Raw genomic sequence first — 15,444 nt, forward strand, 5'->3', positions numbered from 1 at the left:
ATCATCTCATGGCGAATGTTCTTGGGAGCTTAAGAAACGGGGTAAGCACTCGTAGACAATTAGCAAACTATTGTGAACATCACGAGTTTGTCTCTTGTGTCGAACCCCACAAGGTCTATGAGGCGCTCGAAGATCCGGATTGGCTCAATGCCATGCATGAAGAACTCAACAACTTCGAGCGCAACAAAGTGTGGAGATTGGTGCCAAGGCCGACGGTGAACCATAATGTCATTGGAACCAAGTGGATATTTAAGAACAAGCAAGATGCTCATGGGATTATCATTCGCAACAAGGCTTGTTTGGTAGCACAAGGCTACTCCCAAGTCGAGGGTATCGACTACGGTGAAACCTTCACTCCCGTTGCTCGTCTTGAATCCATTCGCATGTTGATTGCATATGCTTCTCATCATAACTTTAAGTTACAACAAATGGATGTGAAGAGTGCTTTTCTTAATGGTCCTATTAATGAATTGGTTTATGTCAAGCAACCCCCCGGATTCGAGGATCCCTACTTTCCCGATCATGTGTATCAACTCAATAAGGCACTCTATGGCCTTAAACAAGCCCCACGTGCGTGGTATGACCACCTTACCGAGTTGTTACAAGACCGTGGTTTTGAAGTTGGGCTAATCGACCCCACTCTTTTTACTAAGAAGGTCAAAGGGGAGTTGTTTGTGTGCCAATTATATGTTGATGATATTATCTTTGGTTCCCCTAACAAAGCTTTCAATGAGGAATTTGCCACTCTCATGACCTCAAAGTTCGAGATGTCTTCCATGGGAGAGTTGAAGTTCTTTCTCGGGTTCGAAGTGAAGCAAAGGAGAGAAGGAACCTTCATCAACCAAGCCAAATACACTCAAGACATGCTTAAGAGATTCAAGCTAAGTGATGTCAAGCCGGCGTCCACTCCCATGCCCACCAAGTGCCAACTTGACATTGATCCCAATGGTAAAGCGGTGGATCAAAAGGTATATCGCTCCATGATTGGCTCCTTGCTTTACCTTTGTGCATCTAGACCGGATATCATGTTGAGTGTGGGAATTTGTGCACGGCTTCAAGCTGCACCTAAGGAAAGTCACTATGTGCCGGTCAAACGAATCTTTCGATATTTGGCTCATACCCCAAACTTTGGCTTATGGTACCCAAGAGGAGCAAACTTGAAGCTTGTAGGTTATTCAGACTCGGATTGGATGGGAGACAAAGTGGATAGGAAGTCCACTTCTGGAGGGTGCCAATTCCTTGGCTGCTCTTTGGTGAGTTGGTCTTCCAAGAAGCAACGTTGTGTGTCTCTCTCGTCCACGGAAGCGGAGTATGTGGCTGCCGGTAGTTGTTGTGCTCAACTTTTATGGATGAGGCAGACTTTAAAGGATTACAGTGTCATTTGTGACAAAGTGCCTCTTTGGTGTGACAATGAAAGTGCCATCAAGATTTCTCTCAACCCGGTGCAACACTTCAAGACGAAGCATATTGAGATTCGGTATCACTTCATCCGGGATCACATTAGGCGAGGGGAGATCAAGCTCAACTATGTCAACACTCATGATAACCTTGTAGATATTTTCACGAAGCCGTTGGATGAAGCAAGATTTCGCGAGTTAAGGCATGAGCTAAATATCATTGATTTGAGCAATGCTACTTGAACCCTTGCACACCCCACCATACTCAACTTGTTATCTTGTTTAGATGCAGGCATGGACATAGGGGGAGTGGTGTTCTCTCAATGAACTCTTCCTCCCCTCATTATGCATAAATTGATCAACTCTTTCACATTATCTTGTTGAAAGACGAGTTTTGGTCATGGGCCCAAGGATAATTCTTCGCGGTGCCATACCAATTGACTCATACATAGGTGGCTACGGCCACCGACCCCCTTGTTCGTGTTGTGCCTTGTGTTAGTCCTTCTTGTCAGTGCCTTAGTTTGTTTTCTTCGGCGTTAGGTGTAGGGGTCTCCAAGTGTGGTTCTCTTTCTTTTCTTTTTTCTTGGAGACCCACCTTTTTCCCCGTGCCTTCTCTATCCCAAGCCTTCCCTTACTCAAGCCTCCTAGTCTAATTGCACACTCTTGTCCATGGCTTTGGTGTTGGTGACCGGGCGGTACAACCGGGGTCACAGGCGGTTCTACCGCTGGTGCTCTCCAGGCGGTCTCCCAGCGGTGGCTGAGCGGTTCCACCGCTCAACCACTAGGGTGCCCGTCTGGCTGGTTCTACCGGTTGGTTACGGCGGTACTACCGCTGCCTCTTGGCGACAGAAGTACCGCCCGTAACCACTGGCTCATACCAGGCGGCGGTACAACCGCTCCCTTGAGCGGTACAACCGCCGCGCGACTTTGGGCCTATATATTCCTCGCGCGGCTGGTGGGGGTTTCTTTTCTTTCTTCCCCAGCCCTTCCCATCTTGTGCCCTAGCCGCCGGCCGCCATTGCCTCCGCCCCGAAGTGCTTCTCGCGCTTCGAATCCATGGGGTCTCCGTGGATCCTCTCCAAGGAGGCCTCCTCCTTCCCGATTTCTTCCCATGGATGCCGGTAATGCCCCTTTGTCCTTCGTTCTTCGTTCTAGGGTTTGTTCCCCTTGTTCTAGGGCATTACTTGACTTTCCGCATTTATTGTTTAAACTATTGGGTGGAAGAGATCACTTTTTGCCTCCTGCTTAGATTGCATATCTTTGAGAGTAGAATATGGCTAGTATGATTCATATTTCGTGGTTAAACCTAGTCTCTACCCGTAGTACCACTGTTCAGCGGTTCTACCGCCTCTGCGGGCGGTACAACTGCTGGAGTGGTACTACCGGTAGGAGAACCGGTTCAACCGGGATATCTGCACCATGTAGCCCTCTTTCATTTTCTAAGTTTGTGCTATATATCTTTTCTTCCATTTGTGTGTGCAATCCTCTCATCTTTGCTGGGTCTCTTGTGTTCTCCTTGTGTGTGTGTTCAGGTGGCTCTAGTTCTCGCTCTGCTCCTCGCAAGACCAAGAAGAGGGCACGACGAACCTTGCGTCCGGTTGTGTCTGATGACGAAGAAGAGGTTGTGATTCCCACCAAGCCCACTCGCCGTGAAAAGTCTGCCGCTGCAAAGCAACGTGTGGTAATGCCGTTGCACCGTTGGAAAGCCAAGGATTGGGAAGCCTTCCGCTCGAAGAATCCTTATGAGGTTCCCATTGCTCCTCGTGGGACCACCGTTCAGTTCCGGAATGAGATGCAAGTCCGAATTGTTCATGAACTCTTTGAGCACAACAAGAACAGGTATGCCAAGCAGTGGACCATCGATCTTGACCATTGGAGGAACAACTTGGAGTATTTTGGTGAGGCATTGGCTCTCTGTGAGGAATTTGATCTTGTCAAGCTCATGTCAGTCAACTGTGACTTTGATGTTCAACTCATCCATCAGTTCTATGCCACGGTTCACTTTGGAGAAGATGATGTGCGCACTCTCACTTTCATGTGTCGTGATGAGCTCTTTCACGTTCCCTGGAGGGCTTTTTGCAATGCTATTGGGTATGATGATACCGATCTGGAAGGAAGGGGTGGCATTCGTCCTCATGACCATCCTGAGTCCATGCCTAAGGAGAAGCTTGCCCCTCTGTACATTCGGGGCCGTGGGATTATTGGAGAATCCAAGGATTTGGAGAAGGTCTATGACATCATGTACCGAGTGTTCCGTAATGTGCTCTTGCCCAAGGTGGGCAATCAAGATGAGATTCATGGATATCAAGTTGACTTGATGGTTGCTATGAAGACCATGGTGGGGACTGGTGCAATGTTTGATGTGTCCAATTGGCCGTGGCATGAGATGTACAACATGGTCATCTACCGTAAGGTCCCAATCTATGCTCCATTTGTCATGTGCTTTCTGAACTCTGGGTGGGCTGTTCGTCGTCCTGGAGAGCTCCTCACTTCTCCAGACAATCTCACGGTTCATGAGGTCAAGCTTCTTAAGAAGAAGAAGCACGCCGAGCCTCGCTTCCCTGCCAATGCTCCTGAGGATGTCTATGCCACTTCTGACGATGAGGACTTTGAGATGGAGCCAGGGGCCAAGCCCTCTTGGGTGGCCAAGCTCACTGCCAAGGTGAAGAAGACCTTTTGTCTCCAGACTGACATCCAGAAAAAGATGTATGCGACACATGTCAATGAGAAGCTTGCATGGCGTTGCCAAATTGCAATGATGAAGCACCTCAATATGCAGGTTCAGAGTGGCTCTGAGAAGAGCATCACCCCGGAGGAGCGTTGGATTTCTATCCACAGCTCTTGGACTGATGATGAAGCCCCTCCCCAGCCATCCACCTCTTTTGCTGCAGCTGACAATGCCATGGAGGAATCCGATCACGACGACGATGACGACTCTGCTGATGAGGACTCAGATGCGACCGAGGAGTCAGAGGAGGACGACTGAGCTTTGGGACGCTAGCTTCGCTCTTTTCCTTTTTGGTGTCTTGATGCCAAAGGGGGAGAGGGTTCTATAGGTCACGGGATTTGCATGGGTTTCTCGTTTTCTCGTGTTTCTCTTTAGTGTTGAACTTTGTTCGTGGCCGTGCTTCGTTTCTTGCTGGTTGTGAGACTTGTGCTAATCCTTTTATTATTTCAGTTCGTCGGTTATTATTATTATTATTATTATTATTATTATTATTATTATTATTATTATTATTATTATTATTATTATTATTATTATTATTATTATTATTATTGCTTTCTATCCGTTATTGTCTCTCATATTATGTGCTTAGAGTGGTGAGTCCATAAAATCTAGGGGGAGTCTAGCCCTAAAAGTGTGCCCATGCTTTCTAACAGCTAGTTCTTATTGGGGCACACATCTAGGGGGAGTTCTGACTAGATTTCATAGACTTCTCTCTTGCAAATCATGTTGTTGTCATCATCCACCAAAAAGGGGGAGATTGAAAGGGCATTTCCCTACTTTATGTTTTGGATGATGATGACAACCCTTTGTTGGTCTAATCGTGTGCTAAATGTTTCAGGTTCTCGATGCTTAGGCCTACATCGGAAAGCTATTCTCTCTCGTAGGAAAAGATCGAAGATGGAGTCCTCTATGCTTTTTATCTCTTTGGTCGTAGGGAACCCATACTATCAAGAGGGAATCCTCATTGGAAAGAACCGGGGGAATCCATTCACGTACACCTTCCTCACCCCTCCTTTGTCTTTCTCAGGTGAGAGAGAGAGAGAGAGTATCTTCTTCTGCTCACTGTTACCTCCCAGCGGTTGTACCGCTCTTTGGAGCGGTTGTACCGCTGGGTCTTGACGCTCACCAGCTTTGATCGAGTGGTTGTGCCGCTGCTTCCGGGCGGTGATACTGCCACCATGCTCTACAAAAGCTAGGGCGGTGGTTCCGACCATGCACCACCCAAGTATCGCTCAAGGCTCTGGTTTGATGCGGTTCTTGGGCGGTAGTGGCCCGGTTGGTCCGGTCGTGCCTCGATGACCGGTACCACCGATGATCTGAGCGGTTCTTCCGCTCAGAACTTAGCCGCCCAAGAGCTCAAGGCCATGCGGTTGTTCCGGCCATGCACCGCCCAAGTACTGGTCAAGCTTCTGTTTTGATGCGGTAGTTGTGCGGTGGCTAGGCGGTTAGTCCGGTTATTTTCTTAACCAGTACTACCGCCTACTGGCCCGGTTGTACCGCTTGGTAGGGTTCTGCAGATACACCGTGAGTCCCGGTTGTACCGGGACAAGGACCGGTTGTACAGCTGCAGTACAAAAAATGCAGTAACGGCTGTAATTTAGGGTTGCTATATAAGGGTGCCTCTCCCACCTACCACTCTCACCTTTGACCTCTCTCACTCCACCATTAATGCACCTCAAGCTCTCTTGCCCGATCTCTCTCTCTAGCCACTCAAACTTGTTGACTTGCTAGGGATTGAAGGAGGAGACCTAGATCTACACTTCCACCAAAGGATATTTGCTTCCCCCATACTTTCTTGTGTGGATTTTGTTACTCTTGGGTGTTTGAGCACCCTAGACGGTTGAGGTCACCTCGGAGCCATATTCCATTGTGGTGAGGCTTCGTGGTTTGGTTGGGAGCCTCCAATTAAGTTGTGGAGAGAGCCCCAACCTAGTTTGTAAAGGTTCGGTCGCCGCCTTGAAGGGGACCAATAGTGGAATCACGACATCTCGCATTGTGTGAGGGCGTGAGGAGAATACGGTGGCCCTAGTGGCTTCTTGGGGAGAATTGTGCCTCCACACCGCTCCAACGAAGACGTACTTCCTCTCAAAGGGAAGGAACTTCGGTAACACATCCTCGTCTTCCCCGGCTCCACTTTTGGTCATCTCGTCCCTTTACTTTTGCAAGCTTACTTGTATTACTTCCCTTGCTTGCTTGTGTGCTTGTGTGTGTTGCATCATATAGGTTGCTCACCTAGTTGCATATCTAGACAACCTACTTTGATGCAAAGTTTAATTTGGTAAAGAAAAGCTAAAAATTCTTAGTTGCCTATTCACCCCCCTCTACTCAACTATATCGATCCTTTCAATTACCAAAAAGGGGGAGATTGAAAGCACAAGTGCTCCCAGGGTGATTTTGGTAATTAATGTCAACATATCTCTTGTTGGACTAATATTTTTATCTAGCATATTTCAGATGAGTTCAACAGTGGAGTGGCATGGACAAGAGGATGTGGAACCCCTTCAAAAAGTTAAGGACAGAAGATTGGCAAAAGCTCAAGGCTCTTCATTTTTCATGTTAGTGATCCAAGATCACATTGAGTCCATAGGAAAAGCCAATACTATTAAAAGGGGATGAGGTGTTGCTTAATGGCTTGCTTGCTCAAAGTGCTTAGTGATATGCTCCAAAGCCCTCAACCACTTTCTCATTTCCACATATGTCCTAAACCTAAATTCAAACTCAGCCCCACTGATTTGATCCATCCGGCGCCACCGAGTTCACTTGACATAGCCACTGCCAGAAACCCTAATCAATTCGGTCTCACCGATGGGATCTCGGTCTCACTGAGATGGGCTTGCAAACTCTCTGTTGCCTGTTACAATTATTTCGGTCCCACCAAAATAAGCAATCGGTCCCACTGAGTTTGCTTGACCAACTCTCTGTTTGCTTATTACGAAAATCGGTCTCACCGAGTTTGTGTAATCGGTCAAACCGAGTTGAGGTTTTACCCTAACCCTAGCACATCGGTCCCACCAAGTTGATCGTGTCAGTCCCACCAAAAATTCTAACGTTCACATTTTGAAGTGAATCGACCTGACCGAGTTTCACTATTCGGTCCCACCGAGTTTGGTAAATTGTGTGTAACGGCTAGATTTTGTGTGGATGGTATATATACCCCTCCACCCATTCTCCATTCATGGAGAGAGCCATCAGAACGTGCCTACACTTCAGCATTCATTTTCTGAGAGAGAACCACCTACTCATGTGTTGAGACCAAGACATTCCAATCCAACCACAAGAATCTTGATCTCTAGCCTTCCCCAAGTTGCTTTCCACTCAAATCATCTTTCCACCATATCCAAATCTATGAGAGAGAGTTGAGTGTTGGGGAGACTATCATTTGAAGCACAAGAGCAAGGAGTTCATCATCAACACACCATCTATTACCTTGTGGAGAGGTGTCTCCTAGATTGGTTAGGTGTCACTTGGGAGCCTCCGTCAAGATTGTGGAGTTGAACCAAGGAGTTTGTAAGGGCAAGGAGATCGCCTACTTCATGAAGATCTACCCAAGTGAGGCAAGTCCTTCGTGGGCGATGGCCATGGTGGGATAGACAAGGTTGCTTCTTTGTGGACCCTTCATGGGTGGAGCCCTCCGTAGACTCGCGCAACCGTTACCTTCGTGGGTTAAAGTCTCCACCAACATGGATGTACGATAGCACCACCTATGGGAACCATGCCAAAAATCTCCGTGTCTCCAATTGTGTTTGTACACTTCAATCCCATCCCTTTACTTTCTTGCAAGTTGCATGCTCTACTTTCCGCTGCTCATATACTCTTGCCATGCTTGCTTGAAATGTATTGTGAATGTTTAAACTTGTGCTAAAACTCCACCTTAACTTGAAGAAATTAAAAACTGCTACTTTTCTTTGTTGAGGGTCTAATCACCCCCTCTCTAGACACCTCTTCTTGATCCTTTCAACTTCACTTATATCATTTGAAGTTTGGATGCCTGTTTCTCTACATAGAAAAACCATCATTTGTAGAATGCTCTTTTGCTTCACTTATATTTGTTAGAGCGTGGGAAAATCTTTTGTGGAAAGAATTAAACTCTCATGCTTCACTTATATCTATTTAGAGAGTCAACAGGAATTGGTCACTCACATGGTTAGTCACAAAATCCTACATAAAACTTGTAGATCATTGAATATGATATGTTTGATTCCTCGCAATAGTTTTGTCATATAGAGATAGTAATATGTGGGTGGTAAAGAGGAATTTCCTCCCCCCTCCCGCAAAAAGGACTACTCCACCACCACCACCAAGCTATGGCGTCCTCTAACCTAGGAGTTCATGGAGGGACTCCTACACTGGGATTTCTCACCTGGCCTTGCGGTCGCGGCTCAGGTGCGTCGCCATTTTGGCTCTCATGTACACTTCTCCCCCACTGGATCGACCAAAGAGTTCTTCTTGGTCATGTATTTCTCTTTAGCATCCTTTCCTCTTACTGAAGAATCAGTGGCCATTGTGCTTCAATGTTGCATCGGAGGAATTCCTTCTGGTCTAAATGTTTGATAACCCACAAGTATAGGGGATCGCAACAATTTTCGAGGGTAGAGTATTCAACCCAAATTTATTGATTCGACACGAGGGGAGCCAAAGAATATTCTCAAGTATTAGAAGTTGAGTTGTCAATTCAACCACACCTGAAAGACTTAATATCTGCAGCAAAGTATTTAGTAGCAAAGTAGTATGGAAGTAACGGTAACAGTGGCAAAAGTAACATTAGTAGTTTTTGTAGCAATCGTAACAATGGCAACAAAAAAGTAACTAAGCAAAGATCAATATGTGAAAAGCTCGTAGGCAATGGATCAATGATGGATAATTATGTCGGATGCGATTCCTCATGCAACAGTTATAACATAGGGTGACACAGAACTAGCTCCAGTTCATCAATGTAAAGTAGGCATGTATTCCGAATATAGTCATACGTGCTTATGGAAAAGAACTTGCATGACATCTTTTGTCCTACCCTCCCATGGAAGCGGGGTCCTATTGGAAACTAAGGGATATTAAGGCCTCCTTTTAATAGAGTACCGGACCAAAGCATTAACACTTAGTGAATACATGAACTCCTCAAACTACGGTCTTCACCGGGAGTGGTCCCGATTATTGTCACTTCGGGGTTGTCGGATCATAACACATAGTAGGTGACTATTGACTTGCAAGATAGGATCAAGAACTCACATATATTCATGAAAACATAATAGGTTCAGATCTGAAATCATGGCACTCGGGCCCTAGTGACAAGCATTAAGCATAGCAAAGTCATAGCAACATCAATCTCAGAACATAATGGATACTAGGGATCAAACCCTAAAAAACTAACTCGATTACAAGGTAAATCTCATCCAACCCATCACTGTCCAGCAAGCCTACGATGGGATTATTCACGCATGGCGGAGAGCATCATGAAATTGGTGATGGAGGAAGGTTGATGATGATGATGGCGACGGATTCCCCTCTCCGGAGCCCCGAAAGGACTCCAGATCACCCCTCCCGAGGAAGATTAGGGCTTGGCGGCGGCTCCATATCGTAAAACGCGACGAATCCTTATCTTTGATTTTTTTCTCCCCGAAAGCGAATATATGGAGTTGGGGTTGAGGTCGGTGGAGTCCCAGGGGGCCCACGAGGCAGGGGCACGCTCCAGGGGGCGCGTGCCCTGCACCCTCATGGACAGGGTGTGGGCCCCCTGATGCTGATTCATTCGCTAGTATTTTTTGTTAATCCCAAAACGTGTCTCCGTGGATTTTCAGGTCATTCCGAGAACTTTTATTTCTGCACAAAAATAACACCATGGCAGTTCTGCTGAAAACATCATCAGTCCGGGTTAGTTCCATTCAAATCATGCAAGTTAGAGTCCAAAACAAGGGCAAAAGTATTTGGAAAAGTAGATACGCTGGAGACGTATCAACTCCCCCAATCTTAAACCTTTGCTTGTCCTCAAGCAATTCAGTTGACAAACTGAAAGTGATAAACAAAAACTTTTACAAACTCTGTTTGATCTTGTTGTTGCAAATATGTAAAGCCAGCATTCAAGTTTTCAACAAAGATTATGAACTAACCATATTCACAATAAAATTTAGGTCTCATGTTTACTCTTATCAATGGCATAATCGACTACCGAGCGATAATAATAAATCTCGGATGGCAACACTTTCTCAAAACAATCATAACATGATATAACAAGATGGTATCTCGCTAGCCCTTTCTGAGACCGCAAAACATAAATGCAAAGCACCTCTGAAGATGAAGGACTGACTAGACATTGTAATTCATGGTAAAAGAGATCCAGTCATAGTCATACTCAATGTAAATTAATAGCAATGCATGCGAATGAAAGCGGTGCTCTCCAACTGGTGCTTTTTAATAAGAGGATGATGACTCAACATAAAAGTAAATAGATAGGCCCTTCACAGAGGGAAGCGGGGATTTGCAAAGGTGCGAGAGCTCGAGTTTTGAAACAGAGATAAATAATATTTTGAGTGGCATACTTTCATTGTCAACATAACAACCAAGAGATCTCGATATCTTCCATGCTACACACATTATAGGCGGTTCCCAAATAGAATGGTTAAGTTTATACTCCCCCACGACCAACAAACATCAATCCATGGCTTGTCCAAAACAACGGGTGCCTCCAACTAGCAACAATCCTGGGGGAGTTTTGTTTGCAATTATTTTGATTTGAGCATGGGACTGGGCATCCCGGTTACCAGCCATTTTCTCGTGAGTGATGAGCGGAGTCCACTCATCGTGAGAATAACCCACCTAGCATGGAAGATACAGACAACCCTAGTTGATACATGAGCTATTCGAGCATACAAAACAGAATTTCATTTGAAGGTTTAGAGTTTGGCACATACAAATTTACTTGGAACGACAGGTTAATACCACGTATAGGAAGGTATGGTGGACTCATATGGGATAACTATGGGGTTTATGGAAGTGGATGCACAAGCAGTATTCCCGCTTAGTACAAGTGAATGCTAGAAAGAGACCGAGAAGCGACCAACTAGAGAGCGACAACAGTCATGAAGATGCATTAAGATTAATCAACAATGAGTGCAAGCATGAGTAGGATATAAATCACCATGAACATAAATATCGTGGAGGCTATGTTGATTTTGTTTCAACTCCATGCGCGAACATGTGCCAAGTCAAGCCACTCGAATCATTCAAAGGAGGATACCACCCTATCATACCACATCACAACCATTTTAATAGCATGTTGGCATGCAAGGTAAACTATTATAAACTCCTAGAAAATTAAGCATGGCATGAGCAACTATAATCTGTAATTGTCATTGCAAACATGTTTCATTCATAATAGGCTGAATCAGGAACTATGAACTAATCATATTTACAAAAACAAGATAGGTCGAGTTCATACCAGCTTATCTCATCTCAATCAGTCCATCATACATCGTCATTATTGCCTTTCACTCACACGACCGAACGGTGTGGATAATAATAATAGTGCACGTGCATTGGATTAAGCTGGAATCTGCTAGCATTTAATACAAGGGAGAAGATAAGGTAATATGGGCTCTTGGTTAAATCAATAATAATGCATATGAGCGCCACTCAACATTTTCATCATGGTTTTCTCCTCTCGACCCCCAAAGAATAAGAAAAAAAAATAAAACTATTTACACGGGAAAGCTCCCAACAAGCAAAAGAAGAACGAGAAATCTTTTTGGGTTTTCTTTTAATTACTACTACTACAAGCATGGAAAGTAAACTAGCTAAAAGCTACAACTAAGATTTTTTGTTTTTTCTTAAGGTTTTTCAAACACACAAGAAGAATGCTTAGAAAAGAAAATAAACTAGCATGGATAGTATAGTGAAAAAAGTATGAGCACCGACAACTGGCATGAGTGTGTGAACATGAATGTAATGTCGTTAAGAAATACGTACTCCCCCAAGCTTAGGCTTTTGGCCTAAGTTGGTCTATGCCCATAGATCGAAGCTACTCTCTCCGGTGTACCGAGGAGGGTCCTCAGGGTGCCACTCGTTGGCGATCTCCTCCAGATCCCACTGATAAATAGACTGTCGAGAAGGGTCAAGTGGTGGCTCAGGCTCTGGGACTTGTGTCAGCCTCTAGTATGCATAAATGGCCTCGGGAAGGATGAGGTACATGCCTGAAAGTATGTTAAACAAAGAGGGCACATGCAAGGTAATAATCTCACAGTGAGTTTTATCAAATATCAAAGTATACTTAAGCATCTTGTTCTTATTTGTAACAATAAATTCATGTGCTACCATACTCTTATAATCTAGAAAAACAGGGGGCAACAACTTTTCATCTTTCTCATAATGCCTAATAGGTATCTCAAAGTGTTCAGCAAGGCGTGAAGCAAAGATGCCTCCGAAGATGGGGACCTTTGTACAGTTCAGACTTAATCGTTTAGCGACAATAGCGCCTAAGCTGAAAGTTGTATCACGAAACAAAGCATGGCGCGAAATGACAAGATCAAGAGCACTAAGATTTCCACTGTTCCCGCGACCAATTAAGCATCTACTAGCAAATATCGCAAAGTAACGTAGAACAGGAAAATGTATACTACCAATTCTTGCATCGGAAACTATCCTCGTTTCCCCTACAACAATTCTATCAATAAATCCATCCACATCACTACGATGTGGTTCCTCGATGCTGCCCACAAAGGGTATCTTGCAGACCCGACAAAAATCATGGAGTGACATCTCCTTAACCTCATCATATAAGTGAAACTCCATTGAAGGTGGTGATTTCTTAGCATGGAAATAAAAAATTTGCACAAAAATATTAGTGAGTAGGAGATACTGTTCGCGCTGGTCATGGAGGAAGTCGGTGAGGCCTGCATTCTCAGCCAAGTAATGAAAGTCATCATAAATTTCGGCGGCTCTCAAGAACGCATCACAAGGCCATTCGCACGGCCGAACCTCTGCAGTGAGATGAAGATTGTATTTGGGATTTTTATTCTCCTCATTCCGCTTATCCTTCGAGCTTCGGCTCAAATAGCCCCTCAACAATCTCTTCATCATTTTATTTCTCTGAAAAATTTCTGAAATTTTTTAGTGACTCAAAATAAAAGTGAATCAAACTCAACGAGATTGATAGCAACTACTCCCACAGGCGCCTAGAGGCTATATCATGCATTAAAACTACTTTGGACCATATAAAATTGACATGCAAGCTCAAGAACAGGGTCACCTTAGCAGCAAAAATTTGCAATAAATAAATCACTAGAACAAAAACTAATTCGACCATTGGAGGAGTCACATACCGAAGAACAACCTCCCCAAACAGTTTTGTGAATGGAGCTTTGAGCAAACAGATCAAAAATGGCAGCAAGATGAGCTAGAACACGGGTTTGAGCTATGGGAGGATTTTTTTATGAAGAAGACGAAGTGAGTGGGTGCTGGAATAAGTGGAGGTGGTCCACATGGGGCCCACGAGGCAAGGGGCATGCCCTGCACCCTCGTGGCCAAATGGTGGCCCCCCTTGGTGTGTTCTCAGTGCCAGAAATTCTTAAATATTCTACAAAAAATCATATTTCATTTTCGGGACATTTGGAGAACTTTTATTTTTGGGGTATTTTTATTGCAAGGATAATTTAGAAAATAGACAAAAAATATTATATTTGCTTTATTTAATCTAAATAATAGAAAGTAAAAGGAGGGTACAGAGAGTTGTGCTTTCTAACTTCTTCCATCTCATGCTCATCGAATGGAATCCACTAACAAGGTTGATCAAGTCTTGTTAACAAATTCTTTCCGAATCGCATGAAACCAGAGAATTTTCGAATAACACTAGGTTACCTCAACTGGGATATGCATGTCCCCAACAATAATAATATCATATTTCTTCTTGACAGTAGGAAGAGGGAATTTAAAACCTCCAATAGTAATCATTGAAAATTTTCCAATAGAATTGATACTGTGGACTTGAGGTTGTTTCCTCGAAAAGTGTATTGTATGCTCATTACCATTAACATGAAAAGTGACATTGCCTTTGTTGCAATCAATAATAGCCCCTGCAGTATTCAAAAAGGGTCTACCAAGGATAATAGACATACTATCGCCCTCGGGAATATCAAGAATAACAAAGTCCGTTAAAATAGTAATATTTGCAACCACAACATGCACATCCTCACAGATACTAACAGGTATAGCAGTTGATTTATCGGCCATTTGCAAAGATATTTCAGTAGGCGTCAACTTATTCAAATCAAGTCTACGATATAAAGAGAGAGGCATAACACTAGCACCGGCTCCAAGATCACATAAAGCAGTTTTAACATAGTTTCTTTTAATGGAACATGGTATAGTTGGTACTCCTGGATCTCCTAGTTTCTTTGGTATTCCACCTTTAAAAGTATAATTCGCAAGCATCATGGAAATTTCAGCTTCCGGTATCTTTCTTCTATTTGTAACAATATCTTTCATATACTTAGCATAAGGATTCATTTTAAGCATATCAGTCAAATGCATACGCAAAAAGATAGGTCTAATCATTTCAGCAAAGCGCTCAAAATCCTCATCATCCTTTTTCTTGGATGGTTTAGGAGGAAAAGGCATGGGTTTCTGAACCCATGGTTCTCTTTCTTTACCGTGCTTCCTAGCAACGAAGTCTCTCTTATCATAACGTTGATTCTTTGATTGTGGGTTATCAAGATCAACAATAGGTTCAATCTCTACATCATTGTTATTGCTAGGTTGAGAATCAATATGAACATCATCATGAACATTATCACTAGGTTCATGTTCATTACCAGATTGTGTTTCAGCATCAGAAATAGAAATATCATTGGGATTCTCAGGCGTGTCAACAGCAGGTTCACTAGAAGCATGCAAAGTCCTATCATTTTTCTTTTTCTTCTTCTTCTTAGAAGGACTAGGTGCATCAACATTAGTTCTCTGAGAATCTTGCTCAACTCTCTTAGGGTGGCCCTCAGGATATAAAGATTCCCGAGTCATTTTACCCCCTCTAGTCATAACTCTAACAACATTATCATTTTTCTTATTATTTAATTCATTAAGCAAATCATCTTGAGCCTTAAGCACTTGTTCTACCTGAGTGGTAACCATAGAAGCATGTTTACTAATAAGTTTAAGGCCACCTTTAACTCTAGACATATAATCACTCAAGTGTTCAACCACATAAGCATTACGTTTCAATTGTCTACCAACATAAGCATTGAAGTTTTCTTGTTTAACAATAAAATTATCAAACTCATCCAAGCATTGGCTAGCAGACTTATTACGAGGAATATCACCTTCATCAAATCTATAGAG

This window comes from Triticum dicoccoides, chromosome 5A (assembly GCF_002162155.2).
Source record: "Triticum dicoccoides isolate Atlit2015 ecotype Zavitan chromosome 5A, WEW_v2.0, whole genome shotgun sequence".
Taxonomy (NCBI): Eukaryota; Viridiplantae; Streptophyta; class Magnoliopsida; order Poales; family Poaceae; genus Triticum; species Triticum dicoccoides.